At 47.2% G+C, this 23,171-nt stretch overlaps 1 protein-coding gene across 1 annotated transcript in view; it reads left to right on the forward strand.

The window, feature by feature from the left end:
- BACH2 (BTB domain and CNC homolog 2) overlaps window positions 1–23,171 on the forward strand; it is a 163,534-nt gene that overhangs the window by 52,199 nt on the left and 88,164 nt on the right. The window contains exon 3 of the mRNA XM_026038398.1: window positions 20,912–21,020. The gene's annotated coding sequence lies outside the window, so the exon portion shown is untranslated. The remainder of the gene's footprint in view (window positions 1–20,911; window positions 21,021–23,171) is intronic.

The following is a 23,171-nucleotide window of genomic DNA, read 5'->3' on the forward strand; positions in this document are numbered from 1 at the left end:
AGGAAGGAAGGAAGGAAGGAAGGAAGGAAGGAAGGAAGGAAGGAAGGAAGGAAGGAAGGAAGGAAGGAAGGAAGGAAGGAAGGAAGGAAAGATGTATAATGGAGTTTTATCTTCTGCAAAGAATTATGCCATGGTCACCTGTGATGACTTAGCTCCGGATTCAGTGAACTGGAAGGACCCCTATGTCCCACTTCTTCTGATTGGGAAGAATATAGCCCAAGCAGAATAGCAACCTATGTGCCTTTTTTCTTTTTCTTTCTTTCTTTTTTCTTTTCCACTTCTTAAAAGGAGGTAGTAAATTCTTTCACAATTCAAAATAGGTCCAAAATTTAAAAAAAAAGGGGGGGGGGGCAAGGCTACTTTATTTTCATGTGGGATGCCTCTTTCAGGCAGAAAGAATCTTCCGACAAATGGAGTAAGGAAGTAATTAGCCTTGGGAGTGTGAGATGCCTTATAATCTTAATGTCATTTTACTACCACTAAAATAGGCCAATTTGGTCCTTAGTTAATCCATGCAAATCCCATCGATTTAACAGTGTTACGTGGATGAAAATAAGAAATGCTGCTGGCCTGTATTTGATATCTTGTCTTTTATTGTAAAAGCTTACAGAGTGTGTTGTTCAATGAAATAGGCATCTCTGCCCTGTGCTGGCACTCACAAAAAGCTGGCACAAGCTGGTGACGTGTGTGCAGCTGTTGCTGTTTCAGAGCTAACAAGTGAAACACCAAAACTCCAAAACTTCCTTTTTTTTCCAGGTTTTGTCGAATATGCCTGTGTCATTTGGCAACATTTTAAGGGTAAAATAGGCTAAAAGCAGAAAGCATTTCTAAGAGGTTGTGAAACCAAACCTCACGTTTTAAATCAAATGGGAGGCTTTAAAAGATTATGCAGATCTTGAAAAACTCAAAGCTCTGGACTGAATGTAGCTATTTCAGTCAAATTTAGAATCTACACCTACTTAAATAGGATCACAGGTCAATGCTTTGTGCTTTGCAAAATCGTCTCTCCCTAATCCCCTCCTAAGCATTTATGACTATGATTTCAGCGACAGAGGGGAGGGAAGTATTTCCAGCCTGAAACTTGTAGCGAAGTTGTCATATGGAGTTAATCTGTTGAGAGACTTAAGTTGGTGTAGATAGATATATGTGTTGAATCCTAAAGCCTGCTATTTATTGGCAAGCTTACTTGCGTGCAGGTACTCATTATGTGGAAGCATTTAGCCAAGGTATACAGAAACTTTTATTTTTAAACCACTTATATAAAACCTATAGAAGTGAACTCGACCTACCTCAGTTTAATTTTGCTTTGTTTCTCTGTTTCAGAAAGATTCGGAGAGGTTGTGTTGGATGGTCTTTTGAATGTAGTTTCTTGCATTTATCAGAGAAGTGGAGCAGAAATAAGGCCTTTTTCCAGCTCCTTTTTTGTGAGAAGCTACTGGAAACCCTGCTGTGTATTCCTTGATGCAGATATGTTGCTTCTTAGACCTGGCTTCTGAATCAAACTGAAAACACCAAAAGTCCATATATCTCAGCTTGTCTTCATGCTGTTGTCTTACAATGGAATATGTGATCAGATTAATGTATCAGACTAATAGATATCTTAAAATATGTAGTGAAAAATACTACTTAGGTGAATAGCACAAGTGGTAAAGCTCTCCTTAACTGTAAAGGATCCTGAATTTGAAGTCTTCAGGCGGTAGAGACGCGGGGCTGATGGGCATGAGGTTGGGATTTAGCATCCTGCAAAGCAGCAGCCGCAGCAAGGTACAGTTGGCCTTCCCGTGTGACTGTGGGTGTCACACCAGGGAAGTGGTAAAATGAACGTAAGAGAATTGCAAAAGTGGAAGAATTAAACCAAGGAACAAGTAGTCCTGTGTGCTCTCTGGACTTCCCAAGGATCTGAAGGATTGCTGTTGGGAACAGGGATCGCGGATTGGCGCCAGTTACATTTGGATTGATGCTTCAGTTCTTTCCCTTCAGTGTCCTTGTGCTTTTCACAAGCAATAAAATCAAAAGCTGTCAACAAACGTCATCTTTATGGAGCATTTCAGCCCCGGCACAGCTTATCTGAGAGCACAGATAGAAGGAAAATGTGCTCTGTCAGAGAGGGCTCATGTCGCACACGGTTGTGCACGGATTTGTTGTTTAGCTATTATAAGGCCAAGCGAGAAAAGGTAGGGATCACAGAATTAAAATTAAGAAACAAAGCAAATGAAGCAGTATTGAAGTTACTTTGGTCAACAGAAACTAGACATTTTCTAGCCAAAGCCAGCTTAAAATTTGTGAATCTGAAGCAGTCATTTCACTCTTCCTTAAACTTCCTGTTTTCTTAATTTGAGACCTAATGGATGCAGTTTTTTTGACATCTGTAAATTTACCCTGACACCTGCTTTGCACTAGAAAAAAAGAGCTGTGGCAGGTCTCTTCCGGGGATGTTAGAAAGAGCTGCCATGGACAGGTATGGACTGCATTGGGGATCTTCTTGCTAGCCCCCTTCTCCGTGCAGAGACCTGTCACGTTTCAGAAAATCTTGGGCTTTTGCCTATTGCCGAGTCGTGGCCTGAGCGAGTGGGTTCACAGGGCCCCTTCGGTCCCGGGAAGAGAGGATTTTTCCTTACAGTCTCCGTACCTTGCACCAAAGCTCTGCTTTCTAGGGAGAAGCACTATTGCAGATCACTGTAAAATTCACTATTTCAGATCACTGCAAAATCACTGCTAGCTTGTATTCAGAGTCCAACACCAAATAGTACTTCTGAATTAAAAGAAATCTTTTCAGATTATCACAGACAGTAGCATTTTTGTCTCGTTTTTTGAGTGACCCTCTTTTAACCTTGAATCTGATTTTTCTTCGCTCTAGCCATACTGCTTACCTGCATTCACCAATCTGGCTAGTGCCAAGAGCTGTAAAGCCAGTGTAGATAGATGGTGCCTAAGCTTCACTTCTTAAATCCTTGTGCTGGTTTCTCTCATTTTGGCTATTGAGGTGGAGCCAGGGCCCATTCATTCGCTCTGATTTTAAGTATTTCAGTAGAAGGAGGCCATAGAGCTTTTCTTTGTTGTTTGTTTATTCGTTTTCTCAACCAGGATGTTCAGAATAGCCAACAATTGACTGTTAAGCAAGTGAAAAAGGTTGGCTTCTTTATACCCCCAAGATTTCACTCTTTTTTTTTTTTTTTTTCCAAGCACTTCCTAATCTCTTGGTGTTCTGCGGATTCATGGAGCAATTCATACTGTCCTGATTTGGTCAAGCTTCTAAGTTTCTTGTTTGGTTGGTAGGTGCCCTGCAGGTCCCAGGTTCATTCAGTCTCAGCTATCAGCCATGAACAGAAGCCATCTCCTGGAGGGCCTGGACCTACTGCAGTGTTCAGCGCCTGTTCTTTTCATTACAGCACTGCAACATTTTGGCTTTCTCTTGAACTCTTAACTTTCTTAATATTGATATTTCAATAATATATAGTTGATGAATATTGATATTTCAGTTCTGCGCCTCAGCCACCTGAATGCAAAGTGTGCTGCTCTCCAGCATTTTACCCCCTGCAACGTCCAGAACAACCTTTGTCACCCACAGCCTCACTGTGGATGTGGATCACCTCTCATGTGATACAGGATAACTTGTTGGCTGAAGGGCTTTTTCTCTGCTGAACCACATAGCACCATAAGCACAGAGCATATGAACTAGGTCAGTAGCCAAAAGAATTCTGATTTTTTTTTCTCACAGCTCTGGCAGGTGCTAAATTTCTGCAATTCACTGTATTTAGGGAATGCTCATGGAAACCCGCGTAAGACTTGGGTGACAATAAGTACTAGCATATTAGTGTGACAGGGACGAGGGAGGGAGGCTTGCGAGATGTCATGTTGAGGAACACACGAGCTATTCCCAGCAGCTCTGGAAACAGAACCCAGCTGTTAGCGAGATAAGATGCAACTGCCTTCCTAAGCTGGATATTGAAATGGCTGCTGTTACAGTAAAACATAAGTACCCTGCAATATTTTAGTCTTGCAGCATCCTTATTCACTACGATGTAGGTAACAGAAAAAAAGTGCTATATTCTCTTCGCGCTTGGTAACAGTGTTGCTAAGACAAGCTGAGCCAGTGAGGACAGATTTCATTAGTCTTACGACCCAAACCCAGCTAGCCAAAAGACATGGTTGAGAGAAAAGCAGTAACAAGACATTCTGTGTTTGAGGTTCAGCTAAAGGCGAAAATCTGCCTTTGGAAAACAGGCAAATTATGGGAAGATGGCAAGGTAGCGGTTCCAGCAATGCGTGTGCCAGAGCAGTAACAGATTCTGTCTCGGGTGAAGTGATATGACCTGCTTTGGTGGGAGCTGTGAGCCAGCCAAGCTGCGGAGAAGTTCTCAGGGCAAGTTTTGAAAAATAAAGTACTGAAAGTAGGTTTCTGGCACACTAGAACAAAGGCTGCAGCAGCAGAAGAGATGCAGGTGAAAGTAATGGACGAATATATTAAATGGAAAATCCTTTGAATAAGCAAAATGTCTGTGACCAGGAACCGATAAAGAGCAATCTGAGAATGAAAACAAAGCTATAATATATTCATGAAGCAAGATGATTATAACTCAGAGGGAGTAGCATTAATTATGACTTTCAAGGCAGAGAAATAGCTTATAGACTGGGAACCAATTAGCAGTCGATCGCTCTGAACTAAATTTCAAACACACGAAACGTGGAATGACAATTATACAGTGCTACCCACAGACAACTACTATGATGAGATAAGAACTGTCAGCAGATTTGGACCAAATTCCTCAGCCTGACATCTGCTTACTAATGGGGAGACTTCCTTGTTGAGGTTAGCAATGATGACAGAATGGAGGAATTGATGGCCAGGTGTCCTCTTTTGTCTCTAAAAGCAATAGAACAGGATCTGGCAGAACTCTGTCTGCTCTGAAGGCTCCTCTCAGTGTGGGGGAATGGTGTACAGATGGCCCTAAAGCAATCAGTGCAGTTGTTGCTGTCTGAGTTGTGTTGGAGAAAAATTATGTGCAAATCTCCGTAAGATCTAATCTTGCTGGTAATGTGCTTGTTACATTTGTGGCTGGACAAAAAACTTCCCTAAAATATTAAAAAGATCACTAGTAAAAGCAAAAGAAGCACCTAGTGAAAAAGGTCGCTAAAATATGACTCGTTTTCATCTAAGCAAACCCAATAGTGGCTAAGCAAGTGTGTGCACATGAATATGAGAACTCCATAGCCAAACCAGACCTTTGAATGAAGCCAACAGAAGCAGCAAGCAAGTTGACTTCCAACCAGGAATAGAGGACCGGAAAATGAAAGGAGAAGAGGAGGACGATGCATGGAGTGCTATGCCTTGGCCAAGGGAATGGAAAAGCCAGATTAGACGTGCTGTCCCACAGCACAAAGGCAGCTGTGAAAACTCAGGAAAAAATTGAATTTTGGAAAATTCAGTTTGCAGGTAGAGACCTGTCTGCTGGAAAACAGTGGAGTGAATAGTTGCTGAATTCTTCAAGGCTACAGGATTACAGAAAAAAAAATGATAGGGAAGTTGCAGTCAAAATACCATAGCAAGGTGAATACAAAAAACTGCAGCAGTTTGTTTGGGAGAAGCTGCTTTCCCTTCAGGAGCGCAGGCTTCATGCAAAACACAAAAGTGAAACAAAAATAGAAAATAATTTATTTTTGTTCTCTCTTAGCTTCAGCTCAGCCATTTCAGTCATGAGGAAACAAAGGAAGGGCCAGATTTTTTGGCTAGCCCTGCCTTTTCAGGAGATTAATCTGTTTTTTTGAAGTACGTATATATAAAAGTTGTATCATCTTTACAAGCCTGGGCTGCTGGAATAAGAGCCCAAGAAATAAGAGGAGAGCTGAGTGAACTGCTCATCATGGACATCACTGGTGTAAAACAGGTATATTTTGTGACAATTCTGTTACAGTTGCTATTGACTTGACGTTGACATAATTAAGTCATCAGGAGAAAAAGGTAGAGCGAGAGTGTGGCTGTCAGCATCAGTTAGATCCACTGGACTGAGCACATGATGCCTGGGTGACAATTCAGAAAATACGTAAATAAAGACCAGGAGACTGTCTAAGAGTGCAGAGCTAATAGTGGTTACGAGAACAAATCTCAGGAGAACTTCAGCAACTCCCCACTGAAGCCTTGGATAAAAAGGCAAAGAAATACAAGGATTGAGTCAATTTACATGTCTTGGCAGAAAGGCACAAACTAGCGGGGAAGTCCAAAAGGAAATGTCACCAACTGGCAAGGCAACAGCTGCGTTTACCAACTTAAACAAAATTAGTCATTGAAAATATAAATTTAAAGATCAAACTATGAGTCTTCCACTCAGATGTTTTTTTCCATTTTAACATGTGGATGTGAGAGCTGGAAACTCACCAAAGGCCCAGACACCCCGTGCTCCAGGAGTACAAACCTAGGAATAATACTAGACAACAAACCAGGTGAATTTATTGCTAAGGCAAAGATCTGTTGGTTTAACAGCAGTGTATCCCTCAAATTCTCCTGGGTAGTAGACGATGGAAATACTTGGGTCATGTGCTGAGAACGAAGCCAGGATGCCTGGCAGATGGGCTGTTGAGCAGCTGGAGGATCACACAAGTGGTCAGACCAAATACTACTTGGAGTGTGAAAACTTCTTGGCACTCAGTGATAGAGAAAAGCTGCAGAGAGCAGCTAAACACAGACACAGACAGAGGAGATGCCTCTGGGTCCAGAGCAACATCTGGGGGTGCAGGAAGCTTTCAGGAAAAAGTTACTCCTGGTTCATCTGAGAACGGTGGGACTTATGTGGTGTTTTCTCATTTGTCAATTCAGAGCACTTAATCTTGGGTTACTGAAAGGAATCCGAGCTTCCCCATGACTGCTTTTCTGGACGTTGCTGTGGAATATTGCTCGCACTGTGGAATATGGCTCGCACGGACGTGCCAAAAGATCCGTCATCTTCGGGCTAGCGTGCACTTTGTGTCTGACCTCGAGCACAGCACGCGACCCTGCTGATCTCAGCTCTCAGACCTCAGGTCTGGGTCCTTTCCTCCTCCTTTAATGAGGAACAGTGGACATCGACCACTTGCTGGTTTCACAGCTGTCCACAGCATCTAGGAGTTGAAGCCAGTTTCTTTGGAGTTGAGGAAAAAAACGTGTCTTCCAAACACTTCTGTGGGAAGAAAATTACTTACAACTTTATTTGAGAGTGACCTAAGATGATGTAACTACAGATTAACTTCACAGAAGAGTGCCAAATCTTATCATCTTCCTCATTTTTTCATGCTTGCCTGTTTGACTTAACACAGTTTTGTGAGGTTTGAGGTTTTTTTAGCTTGGTATTTTAGACGACAGCAGTTTTTACAGTAGAAACTTGCAAAATTTTGTCAAGGTCATTTAGATCCTTTTTATAACATAGTGATCAAAATCACATCCTGCAATCTTTTTGGGGGGCTTTTTTTTTTTTAAATTTGTAGAAATAGCATCTCACTCAGTTGTTTACTCTTTATAACTTTTATTTTCCTTTCTTTAAACTGTGCTTTGTAAAAAAAGTTATCGTATAAACCTGTTTATTCTCCCTCCTTTTATTTCTGCATCTCTGGACTATTTGAGATTCCAGAGCCCTGGCACAGGCTGCCCAGGGAGGTTGTGGAGTCTCCTTCTCTGGAGATCTTCCAAACCCGTCTGGATGCCGCCCTGTGCCCCGTGCTCTGGGTGTCCCTGCTGGAGCAGGGGGTTGGACTGGATGATCTCTAGAGGTCCCTTCCAACCTCAGCCATCCTGTGATTCTGTGATATCACTCTCTGGGGTTAGGTTGGGCCTTTCCATGCAGCTAGCGGGAGGGAATAGGGCAGTCGGTGCTGACAGACCCGTGCTCTCCATGTGCAGCCGTGCTCCGTGTCCAGGGCTGCCTGAGGACTAGGAGAGCCCTGTGATTTGCTGCCCAGCCCGAAGCTCCCGCTCTCGCGCTCTCCCCCATGGATGGAGACGCGCTGCGAGCAGCTGCGAAGCTCCTTTTCCCACATCCCTGTTGGCGGGAGTTGGTTGCCTGCTCTCGTCAGGGGAGCTCCAAAACCGAAGCCTGAGCTTGGGCGTGCGATACAGGAGCCCCTTTCCAAGCACTGCGAGAGGCAGTCTGTCAAAAATGGTCCTGCTGCCTTTCAAGCATCCTGCTAGTAAACGGGCCTTCAGATAGTCCAGGCAGCCACTGTGTGTTATCCATGCCAAGGAATTCATCTGGATTGCATTTAAGAGGGACTTTTGGATGAACAGAGCTGAAGCAATCACAGGACCTGCTATATTTGAAATGTGGAAATCAGCAGACATCAGAGCAGAGGTTGGCAACGGGTCCTGCGTGTCTCTTTAGGAAGGTAGGGATGCTCTACAGGTCGGCCGTGGGAGACGTGGGACCTGCTCAGGGACAGATCCCAGCGCCGAGGGTGTCCCAGGCTCTCCACAGAGCAGCTACGTCCTCTTAACTCGGTAGCCAGCCTCTCAAGGCAGCTTGTTCCCCCCGTGACCAATGCAGGCATGAGTGACTGCCTGGTGATTTGGGCCCTGTGTGTGGTAGCTGCAGATCTGTCCCAAGGACAGAACCGTAACACAAACTGATCGTGGCAGTGGGCATGGAGTTGAGCAGGAATTAGGCCTTTGGGGCGTTTTGTCAAATGTTTGAAGCATGAAACATTGGTAAACAAGGGCTAACAGGGCAGATCCATAACCCACATGGAGCAGCAGCACAACGGGGCTGCGGCCCCAGCACCGGGGCCCGACACCAGGTTTCTTGTGGCAAAGGGGAGCAGGGGAGATGAGCACCTGCCCTGCGGGTCTCTGCATCGCAGGCATCTCGATCAGATGCCATTAGTGCTCCTGTAAGCTGGGAGAATGATGGACCCAGCGAGGTAGCTTCTTAAGTAGTAAATGGCTAATTATTTAATAATTTAGGTAACATTGCAGAGTGCACTCTGGGCATGACTGCTGATAGTCTCTAGTGGAGAAATGGGGCTCGGCTGCATGCTGATACTAAGATTCTTGCCTCTTACGTTGTGGTCGTTGCTAGCATTACTTGCTGTCTGTCAGTGAATGGAGTATTCTGTGGTAGCCTTGCATGGTTTGGCAGAAGAAGCTTTAGAAATAAATGTGGAAACTTTCTGAAAATGTATTAGTTCCTGCAGGATCATCATCGGTATCTTTGTGTGTTCCTTGCAGTCTCTCAGGATTGTATCAGGAATATGTGGTATCTCAAAATCTGGCCTGAAGGCCAGACTTTTTTACTTTGAAGAAAGTTTTTATAAACCTAAAGCAGAGACTTTTTTTTTCTCTTCTACTTCTCTTAAATCTCCTATTTTAAGCAAATGTAATACCTGTAGTCATTTTAGTGCTTGAAAGCCTTCCGTTTACTTACTTGTGGCATTCCGCACGGCCAGGACAACACAATGATCTTCAAATATGGAGCAAAATCCATATTGTGGATAAGACACTTGTCACTTTTTAGTTTTAGTTGACTTTCAATTCTTTAAAGTCTTCCCGTTCTGCACGTCCTTTTGGGTCGTCTCAAACCAATCAGCTGCAAAATTAGGAGTTCAGCTTGCGGTTTTACGAAGTGCTGAAAACTGTCGTATTCTTCAGCTGCATTGCTTTCCAGAAGCAGGGAAGAATAAAAGCACGCTGTAAATTTATAGTCTAGCTGTTCATTTTCATCGCAGAGGCACTGCTGAAGCGTGAAGCCGACGTCTTAATTCCAGTGCACGTGGTCCCGCTAAAATGCTGTTAATTGCTTTATTATTTAAAGCACAAGTAATATTCAGCCATTTATTTATTGTTGTTGTTGCTGTTGTTTTCAGTGGGGAAGGTTTCATGGGAAGGTTTTCCTGTCAGGACGCGAGGATGAAGCTGCTCTCAAAGTCGTTGCCTCTGCTCCCGTGCCTGCCTCCCGCAGACACCCACTGGGTGCTCAGCGAGGGCGCCGGGGGCCTGGCCCCAGCGCCGTCCAGCTTCCCTGCCCCACTTGAGCCAAGGCGCTTCCTCCGCAAGTGCTGCTGCTCTTGTTTTACTATTTTTCTCCTTATTTTTACCAGCAGCCTCTCTACTGTCTCTGTGCTCCCATGGGTGCGTTTCCTGCGGATCCTGCTGTCTCCTTCATGCTTTCCCTGGCACCCGTCCTCCCCCGTGCCCCCTCTGCGTCACTTGACACGCAGCCCTTTCTCCCTCGTCTTCCTGCCGAGGGAATTGTGCCGGGGGACCCTGGTCGAGTTTGTGAGCCAGTATTAGTCCAGTGCTTGCCAGCGCTCCCTGTATTTTCCACAAGGAGCCAAGCAGAAGGGAGCGCAAAGAAGACAGAGTTCCTTGCACATCACCCGTGTGCTCTCCCGAGGGTCCTTCCATGGGCAGTCGCTTGTGCGGGGTGCCCAAAGCGCAAGCTGTGGAGCTTCTGCTTCGCTCTTGGCTTGGGAATGTGGAAGATTTGGGGTAGAAGGAAGGTCTTTCACACCTCTAGTACTTCTCTAAAGCCTGCCAGGCGCTGCTGGCTTTGCTCACGGCACCAAGGACTTCTTTACATGCAGAAGGGCTGAGGGAAAACGTGTGTGTGTCTGGGGGTGCGCGCAGCGTGTGCCTGCGTTCCCAGAGCCGTGGGCTCTGCACGGACGGCTCTGCATGGAACGGGCCTTCCCTGGCGGCTGCAGGTGCACCCGGAGCAGGGACACGGGCAGCAGCGCGGGCGCCTCGGGAGCTTTCCTTTCAAAGGAGGCTGGACTTACACTCTGTGTGGATGCTCTCCTCTCCTGCTGCTACTGCAGGCTGAGCCATGACCATAGTCAGTTAGATCTGTCCCCTTGTTAATGGGCTGCAGGTTTGTTCTGGAGCGGGCTGATAGTCATCATCTGCTTTAAAAATAGTAGGTGATCCCTGCAATAAGAGCTGTGAGGTTATTTCTCCTGTTTTCCATTGTTCACACCTAGAAATGATGCTGAGAATACCAGCTCTACATCAGAACTTGTTCCACGTTGCTCTTCGTGAGACAGAGCATCGCTCTCTGTCCTGGCTGGTGTTTAAGGCAGCAGCAAGAGCCCTGCCTTGCCAGTGACTCTATATCATTTGTGTCACCAGTGAGAGAGAAGAAGAATAGCTTGTAGAAAAACTATTTTTGCTGCAAATGCGTAGAAGAGAATTTATGGTTTCAGTCATGCTTCCAAGAGAGGATCTGTGAAAGTGAGATAGAAAGCCGTATGGAAAAGCTGGCGGAAGGAGCCTGGGGTGTTTGCCGGTGGGGGGGAGACGGACAGAGGGGAGTAATAGCTGGAAAACCCGCTGGAAAGTGGGAAACCAGGGAAGTGAGCCCGTGCAGCCATTGCACCTAAATGCCCGTGCCCAGTGGCCGGCTTCTCGGCTGCTTTTCCAGTGCTGGGTCATTGTTTGTTTCCCGGTGCATTTCCCGCTGCCCTGGCCGCCCAGCCCGCTCGGCGTCGGGGCGCGCTCGGCCCCACGGTGCCGCTGTGCACCGGCACGTCGGGATGCGCGCGCGGCGCGGCCTCCCGGGCAAAGGAGCCAGAGCCCTCGCCCCCGCACGCGGCGTGCAGCCTGCTGCTGCCCTAGTGAGCAGGAAAGCACGTGCTTCCCAACGCTACCTCACTCCAGTTACGTATTTCACGTGCGGCTGTTGATGTACATCCAAGTCATCAGGAAAGCAGCATCTCCAAGTCCCATTTTCCTGCTTTTGGGGTTTTTTTTTTTTTTTTTTTTTTTGAAGTTTCGTTACTTCCCTTCCAATATATATAGCCTGGAACCTGCTCTAGTTCCTTCTGATGACGTGTACATTCCCATGCTGGAAAAATGGGATTTAGCAGTGGCGTGTCTTCCCTTGGATACTTGGTTTAAGGCATTCCAGCCTGTGCTGGGTTGCTGTAAACCTGGATCTTCCCCTCCTGAGTTGGGTGCTGCTGGTGGGAAACCTGGGATGGGAACTTGGAGCTCCCTGGGGAGACGGAGGAGGGAAGCGCTTCCCAGCAGCACCTCCTGCCAAATCCTGGCATGGATAGACCGGCATTTGTGCCCAGGGAAATGGCTTGGGTCCTTCTGGGAGCCTGATGGCAGAGGTAAAAGGGGGCTCAGGATTGGCCATGAACAGCGAATAGTCGCTTTTCAGGCATTAGTAAATAGCTTTAACAGGCCATATGCTCATGCTAAGATGGTTATTTTTGTTGAGCAATGACAAAACACACTGGGTGCTTTTATACATTAAAAAAAAAAAAGCTACATGATTATGTACGATTGTAAAAGCCTTTTTTATCACCATCAGTTTGGAAACGTAAGTAACAAAATGGATGAGTCATATGGGTCATCTGAAGTGAGTGCCCGTAAAAAAGAGAAAAAAACCCTCTGCAGCTCATTATTATGGGCTTTCTGTCTAACACTTATTTTATGGAAAGAAAACTTTGGAAGCTTTTAAAATTCTACATTTTTATTGGTGTTACTCATCACCCATCCGTGCAGCTGCAAGGATGGGCCCTGGGAGCTGCAGTGATCCCGTGGCCAGGTTTAAAGGCACGAGGGTTTCCCCGGCAAAGCAGCCCCGTGTCCTGTCTGAACACTCGACCGCTCGGAGGGTTGAGCGGGATGCAACAAAACCTAGAGCTGCCGTTTGTAGACTGAGCGGGTTTATGACTCCTGGTAACTGCCAAAACAGGCTTAAAATGGCTTTTGCTCCAAAAGCAGCTGTGGGTTTGTATTTGAGGCATTTGGGCTCCACAGGGCTTGGACACTGAGATTCCACTGCAACCATTTCTTGCCACACATTTTCATGTCGTGACATTTTTCCGCTCCACATTTCTATTTTGAGTCCAGGGTCAGGAGATCCGCGGTGTGAAGCTCCTCGTTGTCCCAGGGCTGACCGTTTGCTGCTGCAGAGCCGCAGAGCGACGTCGATCACGGAGCACCTGGAGTGTCCGGGTGCCGCTCGGGTCCCCGTCCCTGGCATCCCGCAGGCCGAGTTGGCCAGCACCCCATCGGGCTCCGTAAACCCGCGCTGACAGAGCCTGCCCGGCAGCCTGCAACCTGCTTTGCCTCCTTTTTTTTCCAAATGGCGACTGTCACAAGCTGCTCGGCAGCGTGGAAGGACGGGCTGGAGCGCAGGAGAGAGGGATGACCCAGGAATGACGCAGGGGAAGGCGGCCCAAGTGCCCCGCGAACGGGGTTTGCAGCGAGGGCCCCGGCGGGTTCAGACACACGGATTGCTGTGTGCGCAGCCCCTGGGCAAGGGCAGGGAATTGCGTCCCTGCAAAGGGAGAATATCCCCATTTTTCTGTGGGATACGGAACATCACAGTGCCTGCGTGTAACTCTGCAAAACAGCAGCGTAGAAAGCCTTTCTGCTGGCTTGCTTTCATTAATAATTACATACTTTTTAGCGTGTAGGAATGGGTTTTCCGTGTTTTCAGTGCGTGTGTCTCTCTGAAACAAGCGGATGGGCTTAGTGCTTGTGACTAGAAGGCTGGAAACAAGTGCAATGATTGAAAACCCTCTAAAAATACCAGAACTGCAGCAGGAGGTGCCGGGCCGGAGCCCGCCGCGGCGCGGGGGTGTGTGCGGGACGAGAGGTCCCCGTCGCGGCCGGGCCGCCCGCGCTGCGCAGCGCGGCCCTCACATGTCCAAGAGAAAAGGAATTAAGTGCTTAATTAATGAGTTTGTGCTTCCTGGTTCTTGGAGCACACCTCCTCCTCCTCCTGTCCTGTATTGGCTGTTTTAGGGTGCCGTCCCATGTTCTGCTGGAAGCTGCACAGGAGTTTGGTGAAGAAACCCACCTGTGAGCACTGAGGGGGTTCTGCATGTCATCACTGAGCAGCTGAGCATGGCACCTTCCCAAATGGAAAATACGGGGGGCTACCAGCTGAACCAGTGTTACTCGGCCGGCGTTGAGTATTGCAGTGATGGCATCTGTGCTGTTATGTCCCACTCTTGCCCCGTGGGACTAAAAGGAGCCTGTTGGCTGAGCTGTAACTTTTTGTGGGAGAGGTTCTCCCTCCTTTTCATGGGTTCTTTAGAACATGTTTTCATCAGAATTTTAGTTACCAACTCTTGACATTTCTTTGGTGTCTCCTTCTGTTAGTTCCTTGCTTCCCACATGCTGTTTTATGTGACGGGCTTTGTAAGTAGCTTCAAAGGACTAAAATCTTTCATGGTGATAGAGATGCCAACATGCGTGACAGTTCCTATCCACCCAAAAATGGCAGCAATTGACTAGTATTTTCTCATATCAACTGATTTTTCCCCCAGAAAAGTTTTCACTTAGAGAAGGTAGCTATTAATTACGTACCTGTCCGTGTTTCAATACGCCACCATCTCGTTAAATAGCTCCCCTGTCTGCCTCTCCCTGCAACTATAAAGTGCTCTTCTCAGCACAACGAGCTGGATGACACCTTGACACTTCCCTACTGTTTTCAAACCCTGGTGTGTTTCAGTGAATTATTGGATTTATTTGAACTTCGGATTTGGGCCTTGTAGATATGCTCAGGTGCAAGCTCAGGCAGAAAGGCACCGGCGAGGGGCAGTGCTGGGCCCGGCGAGCTGCCTTGGGCAGCGAGAGCCCTGTGGAGTGCCAGGACGAGAGCGAGCACAGATCCGTGCGGATGCCGAATGCTGGTTTGTGGCCTTTGCAGGTTATTGCTTCCTTTGCCATGGATTTGTTGGGAAATGCCAAGTAAGGCCCCAGTGGGCCCTTGGTGCGGAGGGGCCCTGCGTTCAGTGCCCACCTGGCGGCTGTTCCTCCCGGGAAAACGGCGCTGCTGCCCATGAGGAAGCTGGAAAGCCGCATCCCTGCCGGCGGGGCTGCTTCAGCCTCGGCATCGCTAGGGATAAGCGCGGGAGTTTATTTCTGATCTCTTAATGGTGCAGGGATTCGGAAGGGCTGCGAGAGCACACCATGAATCATGGCCGCGGGTTGATGGAAGGATTTGCTTAATAACATTAGCTCTGCCATTAAGGAATGAGTGCGAGGAGGTGACACCTCTTTTGCTGTTGTTTCTGTGGATTCAACCCACAATATTACGCTCCCGTTTACATGTTCCAATAGCCCTTTCCTTTTTATGAGCCTATGTGCACAAGATGATCCGATCTATGGGTGTTTAGAATAACGTAGAGGTTTCCCCTAGGCATTTGGTTTTCTGTTGGTGACCCTGTGTTTTATTCCCTGGAATATCTCTTGCCGTGCAGCTGGGGAGCTCACAGGAGCAGCCTAGGCACAGGCTCTTGCTCTGCTGTCAGCCCTTGCTGTCCGTAACGGGTTGCACGGCTAGTGTTTTAGTGCCAGTATAGTGTAAGAGTTCAGGAGGGAAGGCGGTATTTGCAGCATGAAGCCATTAAGAATATCCTCTGTGGATTTTTCTGACAGAATAAGCAGACCAAGCATAGTGGGCCCTGCGCCAGGATACGCAATATCCTTGCAGAGCATCAGTTCAAGCTCCAAGTTGGTTTAAAGGCTGCCTTTATATGGGTTTGTCGAGTATCCCTTTAAAAAAAAAAAAAGGGTTTGTGCACAGAAGTAGCAAATGAATCCAGTTCTACCAGAAAGTAGGTCAGGGACTGACCTCCCGATAGCATGAGGCAGCAGTTCCTACTGGAACTGACAGCTCAGCAGCACGAGCCTCCGTGTCTCCAGGAAACTTGCTCTGACAAATGTAAACACATTATAGCCCGGATTCCTCTCACTTATTTATTTATTTGCTGCTGCATTAGAAACCACAAGCTGTCACTCTCCATCCCCTCTCTTCACCCCTTGTGGTCCCCAAAGGGAAATGCCTGGTAACGTAGCTAATAATTTTCGCGAGGTTTTGCAATGAGTAAGGCAGCCCAGCAGGGCCCCGGGTTCCTTGTTGGGGTTTTTGTTGTTGGTTTTGTTTTATTATTTGACAGCCGAACTTGAGTTCTTTAAACCAGACTTGACCAAAATCCAAACCAAAGAGTTTCTGACGGTGAGGGAAGACGTTGGGAAGACAGAACTGGATGAATGCAGGATCCATGCGTCCTGGTCTTTCACTCCTGCGTGCCGAAGGCAGCCTTGGCGTTTGCCCGCTTGGCTGTTTCCAATCCCAGCGTGAGCGGCCCCGTTGCGGAACGAGCAGCGCTGTGCAGACATCCTGCGCAGCCAGCCGCCGCGTCTGCCCGGAGCAAGGGCTCCAGCGGGGAGGCAGGCGGCAGCGCGGGAGCGCTTGGAGGGGTCACACAGACCGCGGGAAAGCCGCAGGGCTGGCCCCGCCACCGGGCTGCCCCGGCACGATAGTGCTCGTGGAAACAGAAGGTGGATTTCTTCACGTACCCACTAAAATGGGCTCATTTAAATGCTTTTTCTAAAAGACTCATACCTGTGTGACTGTTCTGGATTTTCTTAGTTGTCCGATTATCTTTTTGACATCAGGTGGCCCAAAAACATCTAGAAAATTCTGTGCTTGTATATGCAAGTGCTCCATGCAGAGCGGTTTGTGCTGTGTGATGTACCCGTCACACAGAGCCTGCAGTTGTGCTGTGCCTTTTAACCGAACCTTTAATTTGTTGGTGAGCACTGCATTAAAATCACAAATGTCCATTGTCCAAGCAAAAAGCAGACATCTGCTTTGAGAGCAACCATGGGAATATCCTCATTGGAATGTTTCTTAACCCAAATGCATTTGGCTCTGGTAGAAGTTTGACCACAGCGGACACAAGTTGAGGAAGAAACAAGATGATGTATTTGGCTGAAAATGGTACGACTAGTTCAGGAAGAAGAGAATCCTGTTTCAATTAGTGCACGTTTGCCTTCATAGCCGTTGCTGTAGATAATGCTGCTGCTCACACCCTGCAGCAGATGTAATGCTAACAAAGTGCTGAAAAATATATTAGTGGAAAAAGGCTTTGGTTGTAAAGGGAAAGGGAAGGGATGCCCATGTGCATGAGTGCCTCTGTGGGCTGGGAGGGGAAGAACTTCCCGGTTTGCCGCAGAGGGATCTGTGCATTTCCTTGTGTTTTTTGTTGGAATGACTAAGAGGGAAATGGAGCTGGTGGCTTTTGAGTGATGGGCCTCTTCCCAGAGCCACTAGGTTCCTTGTGGGGGAAAGGATGGGAGCGCGCGGTGCATCCCATGGCAGTCAGGAAGGGAAGGATTTCTGCAGGTCGAGGCTCTGCTGAACAACCCAGTGCCGATTCACGTCTTCTCGGTCCCAGGTAATAGGAGCACCTGGGTTCAAGTTTGAGCGCGTGGAGCCTTCACGAGGTTCCAGGACTGGAAGTGCTCTTGGCTCCCTCCAGCGGGCTGGAGGGCCCAGGCTTTGCCGGCGGCGCGGGAGCGCGCGGCCTCCCTGCCGCCTGGTGGGCGGCCGCGCTTGGCGCCCTGACCTTTGCCGCAGCGCAGCGGCAGACAGGAAAGTTACCCGCGGTCGCCTTAGTCACTCATGTCCCTTGCCTTGCAGGGGGAGACTTTCGCAAACGCCATCTGCAGTGTTTGGGTTGCTGCAGAGCGGTAACGCTGCGCTCTCGGGTTGGAAAGGTGCTGTCCAGGGAACAGAAAGGCGGTGACACTGCTGCTTATTTTCTGAGCTGGGGAGCATCTGCTTCGCGCAGTCTGCACCACATGCGGGCGGTCGCTACCCAGTGCATTGCTCAGCACTGTGTCCCTCCAGCTACGTAACTGCATCAGCAAGACAGCAGGACAAATTCAAATGTTCCCTTTTAGCCTGGAGAGTCTCGGGGAGCGTTTGCTGGAGCGAGCATCTTCTCTGTGGCCATGCCCAAGGCAGCGAGAGGGGGACTCATGGTGCAGGACCAGCTTGTGTCCGTGTGCTCTCCTGCCCAAACCTGGGGGTCAAGGCAGGGTGCTCTGGCATAGGAAGGGCACGGGACGGACTCGCTCTCCATTTCCCAGTTGCTGAAGCCCTTTTGGCCTTCCCGCACTCAGAAGGTTGGGCAGAGCTGGCCTGCAGGGACACAAAGATCAAGGAAGATCAAGTTGGTTCGAGCAGGCAAGAGCTCAGGCAGGGGACCCACACGGGCCAAAAGGGCCCTCTCTCTTGCAGGTGGCTTCTCCGTATTGGCAAGGTGGGCCTGCCAGGAGGAAACTTGTCACAAGTGAATGCATCTTAATGGAAATGGACACTTTTATTTTTTTACCCCAAAAGTCTGTGAATGCACAGTTGCATCTGTTTTTTTTCTTTTTTTCCCAAATCAGTGCAGTTCGCCTGGTCAGTGGGGATGCCTTGCGCTTTTGCTGTCCCAGAGTAGGAAGTTTAAAAGCTACTTGTGTTTCCATCCATGCAGCAAAGGAAGAAAAGTGCGTGCGAGAGATCGGATTTGGGCACTGTAGATAACATACAATAGAACTTAGATTTTATCAATTTTCCTCTTGTCTGGAGGAAAATTAGTGTTACCCTCTGGGTAAAAGAGGAGGCAGTTACACAGCTGCTGGTTTTGAGCTGAGAGTTGGATCATCTGTATTTCAGCCTCATTGACTCTTGGCCTGAATCCAGTGACATAGTGCATTTCATGTGATGCACCAAAAACATTTCCAACTTTTTTGCTACTTAAGAAGGCGGGGGTTAGAATTTCGACTTGATTGCTTTTCTAAATGCCCGGCAATCTAAACTAATTAAGCGTGGATGATATCATTGCAGTCAGCAGCACAAGATAATGTCCATCTCGAGTGCACAGCGTGAATGTGCAATCCGTAGTGTCTCTACTTCCATTAGATCTGAAGGAGTAATCGATGTCATTTGTCAAAGTAACGTCTCAGATGGTGCAGAGATCCGGTGCAGGGATATACGGTGCTTGTCTGCAAGCAAGAGTCTCTACAGAAGTGCAGGGCAGGTCAATAAAATTTAAAGATAGCAGTGTTTACACCTTGGCCAGGTAGATGCATTATTTCCTGGTGGTTGAATGTTAGCCTTATGTCTTAGCCTTGATTTATTCTGTTTATTCCATTTATTCTAGTGTGCAGCTCTCAATTTTCACTGGCGTGTTACCTGCTGAAATGGTGCTCGTTTCAGGCAAAACCAGCACTTTGCCCATGACTGAATCTAATGTATAAACAAGACAGATTATTTATCCTGCCTTGAACCAGAAGAGGGGGAGTTATTTAGGAGTGCCATAGACACAAGTGCTGACTAACGCTTGCTATCTGGTGCGCACAGAAATCAATTTGGACCTTGTCTGATGAACACTGCTGCTATTTTTATTTTTATTTTTTCATGTAGAACTATACAAAAGAACTGGGAAATAAAAGTGTTCACTTAAGATAACAAGTGACAGCTGAGAACAATTAAAATTCTTACTTGGAGATGCCTTTTTTTTGCTTTCTATGGTAGGTGGGTGGCGTCTGCAGCTCTGAGCAGCTGATACAGGGCATTTGCCACTGCTCTGATGTTATCGTACGCAGAGAAGAAAAAGTGTAGTGTTTTGCCTCTTGTTTCACCCAACACGTAGATCTGGGTAGATGGAAAAGGAATTTTTTTTTTCTTGTTGGAATCCTTTTGGCAACAAACACACACCTCGCTATAAGAGGAGAGAAGTTTCACAACCTGGCTTGTTTTGTGAAGCCCAAACATTTGTGAAGCTCACAAACCCCCAAACTTTGCATAATGTGCCCATCCCTGATCTCAAACATGAGGTGGCAGAAGAGGGAAGTGTTACTTTTTTTAACCAACAACTTATGACTGTGTCAACACATGACAATTTGTCAAAGCTCTCTGTAGCGGGGCTGTAAATTATTTTTTAGCATCAGTTGTGAGTGGTAAACACTTTGTGCGGTGTGAACAGTTCTTAGTGCAGTGTGAGTTGTCAGCAGCTTGCTATCTACCCCAAGAGCAAAAAAAAATAAAGAAGGGAAGGATGAAAGCTCATTTCCTAGTACAAAGTGGATCTGAGTCTGCAAAAGTTAGATATGTGGTGGTATTTTTTTTTCTCCTCCAGCCCTGTCAATCTCACCTTGAGATTCAGGGCTTGGCTTTGCCATAAAGATTAAGAACTTGTGCTCCGGGCCAGGGGTTGAGAAACTGCAACTCCAGTCCTGCAAGTGTGTGGCCGTGAGGAGGCTCCCGTAGCTGGGAGGATGGGAGCCCTTCTCTGCTTATGGGGCCTGGCACTTTACCTGTTTGCTTGCTGTAAAAGCAGAATTTGCCCTGCAGAGGCGAGTGTGCACCTCTGTTGCAAAGTCTGGCAGAAAGGGCATAAGATGCTTTTAAAATAAAACTGGGGGCAGCCTGCACAGAAGCGCTGGGGCTGCGCTCCCCCTTCCTTTCCTGCCCTGTGCTGTTTCTCCTCTCACCCACCGCAGCTCGTGGGGCAGGGCTCGCAGCAGTGGCTCGTGCAGGAGCACTTGACGTGATGGAAGAAGGTGATTCAGTATGAAAAGCTGGGGAGGACACACCGTGGAAAACAACCCTTCAGCTGCAAACCTCTTTTAATCTGTCATTTTAACAGAACAAGCAGTAATAACCTCCCAGCCTAACAATGACTGTTAAGTTGAACATTAATTCCTTCAGTCATTGAATTGCTAAGATGTTGAAAACTTGCAAGCGAACACCCACTCAGGAGAGGAAAAGAACTTAGTGCCTGCAGTGCTTGGCCTTACTGAAATCACCTCAACTTTTGACATGAAAGGCAGTATTTCGTGTTGCATTTCGTGAGAAAGCTTTAAGTAAAACTAGATTTAAGAAAAGAGCCAAACAGCTGCGCCAGTTTGTTCTCTGCTTTGATGCAGTGAGCAGGGTTTTTTCTCAAGCCCAGGCACTGCCAGGTAGGCTTTAACTGTGATGTGGAGCTCGTTCCTGTAAATGGCCAGCACACTTGAAGCCCGGCATGAGAACTTTATACAGCCCTCCTATAAGCTAGTGTTAAGCTGATTGTGATTTAAAAAAGGAAAGACGACTTTATTTGTGTATTTGCTCACAAAAGATTTTGGTTTTATTTCCTTTTCTAGATATAACTGTAGGTGCTTCTTATGTGAAAGAGCTGAGCCACACCATCCAGTAAACTGTCTAAAGCAGCAGTTGGCTTGCTTGGAAATCATTTCCAGGACTGTGCTGTAAGTAAGTATTTTTACGAAAGCAACGTGAAATGATGTCTTTGGTTTGGGTGATCTTGGGATGTTTTGATTGCTCCCTACAATTTCTTGGTTTTCCTGTCACATTTAACCCACAGTAGCAATGCGCACAAGGATATGAACACTCCTGTGTCTAAAACATTCAGCTAAAGCCCTTTAGAGCCCTGTCTCTTTGCTGACTTGTTAAACACCTCTAAGATTAGGCAGCTACATTCCATAGTAGCTTCCTTCTTAGGCAAGAAATAAATATTTATCTATTTTACCATTCACTAGTGCGGTTTTTCACTCCATGGCCTATATGTTTCTTCAGAAAGACACCTTTCATATTCTTCGCTGCCTGCATTTTAGCTGTGCTGGGAAATTCTGTAATTCCGTGGAAGCTTTGCCAGTGCAAGCACTTTCTGCAGATGTTTCAGGTCATGAATTGTGGACTGTCTACCTTGAATTGAACTACTCCATGGGCAACCTAATAGGTTAGAAAAGAGCTGGTTTGTCTGTCCTGACATGTTATGTATACAGCGAGAGAACCTCAGTAGGCTGTGAACAATGGTGATTTGGTCTCCTGGATCTGTTTGTTTTAAGTATATGTGAATTAAAAAAAGACCCTGTTGCAGGCTAAGAGCCATTAGCATTAAGTGCGGCATTGACAACATGTCTATATTTAAAAATGAACATCATCAACCTATATAACTTGGAGAAAAAAAAACAAGAAAACCTCATAATGCCATTTATATAGTCATTTTTTGAAAGCTGAATCCATTTAGGGCTACTTGGGACCTAAAATTTTATAAATATTTTATTTACTTTTATATTGCCCTCATTTTTCCTCTGCTGATGATACAGGTTACCCGGACATAAGAAATACTTACAAGTTCAGTGCATTTCCCTCCAAATAGCCACTGACAATATGGTCCCTTCAGAGGAAAAGGGCAAGAGAGTTAGGAACTTAGGACCCAAGTCACTTAGAAGTTAAGCACAAGCTTGTGCATTTTACTGGTTACTGCTTGGCACCTTGCAAAACAGTCCCTGTAGGTTACGTGTGCAGGCTGGAAGCTAGTGGGGAGTTTAAAAAAGTGCTGATCTCAACACTCAATCCTTCATCCCCAGCTGGTAGATTAATTAAATTGTTTCTTTGAAATGGGCTTCTTGTTTGTGCATTTCTGATCTGCGTAGGTGAGGTTGTTCTCCAGGTGAGGATGTGCTTGACAAAAATGCCTGTGTCAGCCGCGTACCGGGCGCTGTTGGCTGCCTGCCATTTTGTCATCGCTCATACCCAGGCCAGGGTGGCCCTCAGCTGGATTCTCCATGGCTGGGTGGGAATAAAATGGAAATAGAAGGGACCCGCTCGCGGTCAGTGGTGGGACCTCAGCTCTGTCAGCAGGACAGGGAGCGAGTGCGGCGACTGCTTGGGGAAAAATGCGTTTAGAACAAAACCAACGTTTGTTTTTCTGGCATCTTGCCTGCGAGTGGTCGGTCTCCTGTCAGGATGTGAGCGGAGACGCAGGCCGGCGCGGTGCCCGTGGGGTCACCAGACCCTTGCACGGTGATGCAGCAAGAAGCCGCGCTCCCACCACGTGCCCTGGCTGCCACGGCTCTCCTCGCTCTCCGTAGCCATTAGGGCCGTTTCAAAGGCAACTTCAGGCCGCGTTGCCCTCAGCAGCTCGGTGTTTGTTGTGCTGCGGGGATTTAGTCGGCGTGGCGCCCGATAGAGGAGCCCAGGCCGCGCATTTCCTTCACTGAGGAGATCACAGCGCCGTCCCAGACCAGGCCCGGGCACCATGGGCCTGCGCGCTGCTGCTGGACGGGCCTCCCTTACACCCGTCCCCCAAAGCACTCGCTCTTCCAGGGGGGCCTCCTGCCCCATGTCGCTTGAATGGAACCAGATTAGTCTTTGTAGTGGTGCCAGAAGGCCTCAGGTTGAGCCTCTATGAAGTCTCAAACAGTAGATCTGTGTTTTTAAATAGTTAAGTAAATGTTAATTGTGATTCACGAATAGCTGTTCCCCGACTATTAAGTAATATCAAACACTGAGTTTTTCAATCAGTAATTGTTTTTTCAGCTGCTGACTGGGACTAGGTTTAGATTATTTTTAGAGAGTTATTTTTGCAGCTGCTTTTAGCATGAAAGTTTCAAGCTA

The sequence above is a fragment of the Nothoprocta perdicaria genome, unplaced genomic scaffold, assembly GCF_003342845.1.
Source record: "Nothoprocta perdicaria isolate Ctin4 unplaced genomic scaffold, notPer1 scaffold_21, whole genome shotgun sequence".
Lineage (NCBI taxonomy): Eukaryota > Metazoa > Chordata > Aves > Tinamiformes > Tinamidae > Nothoprocta > Nothoprocta perdicaria.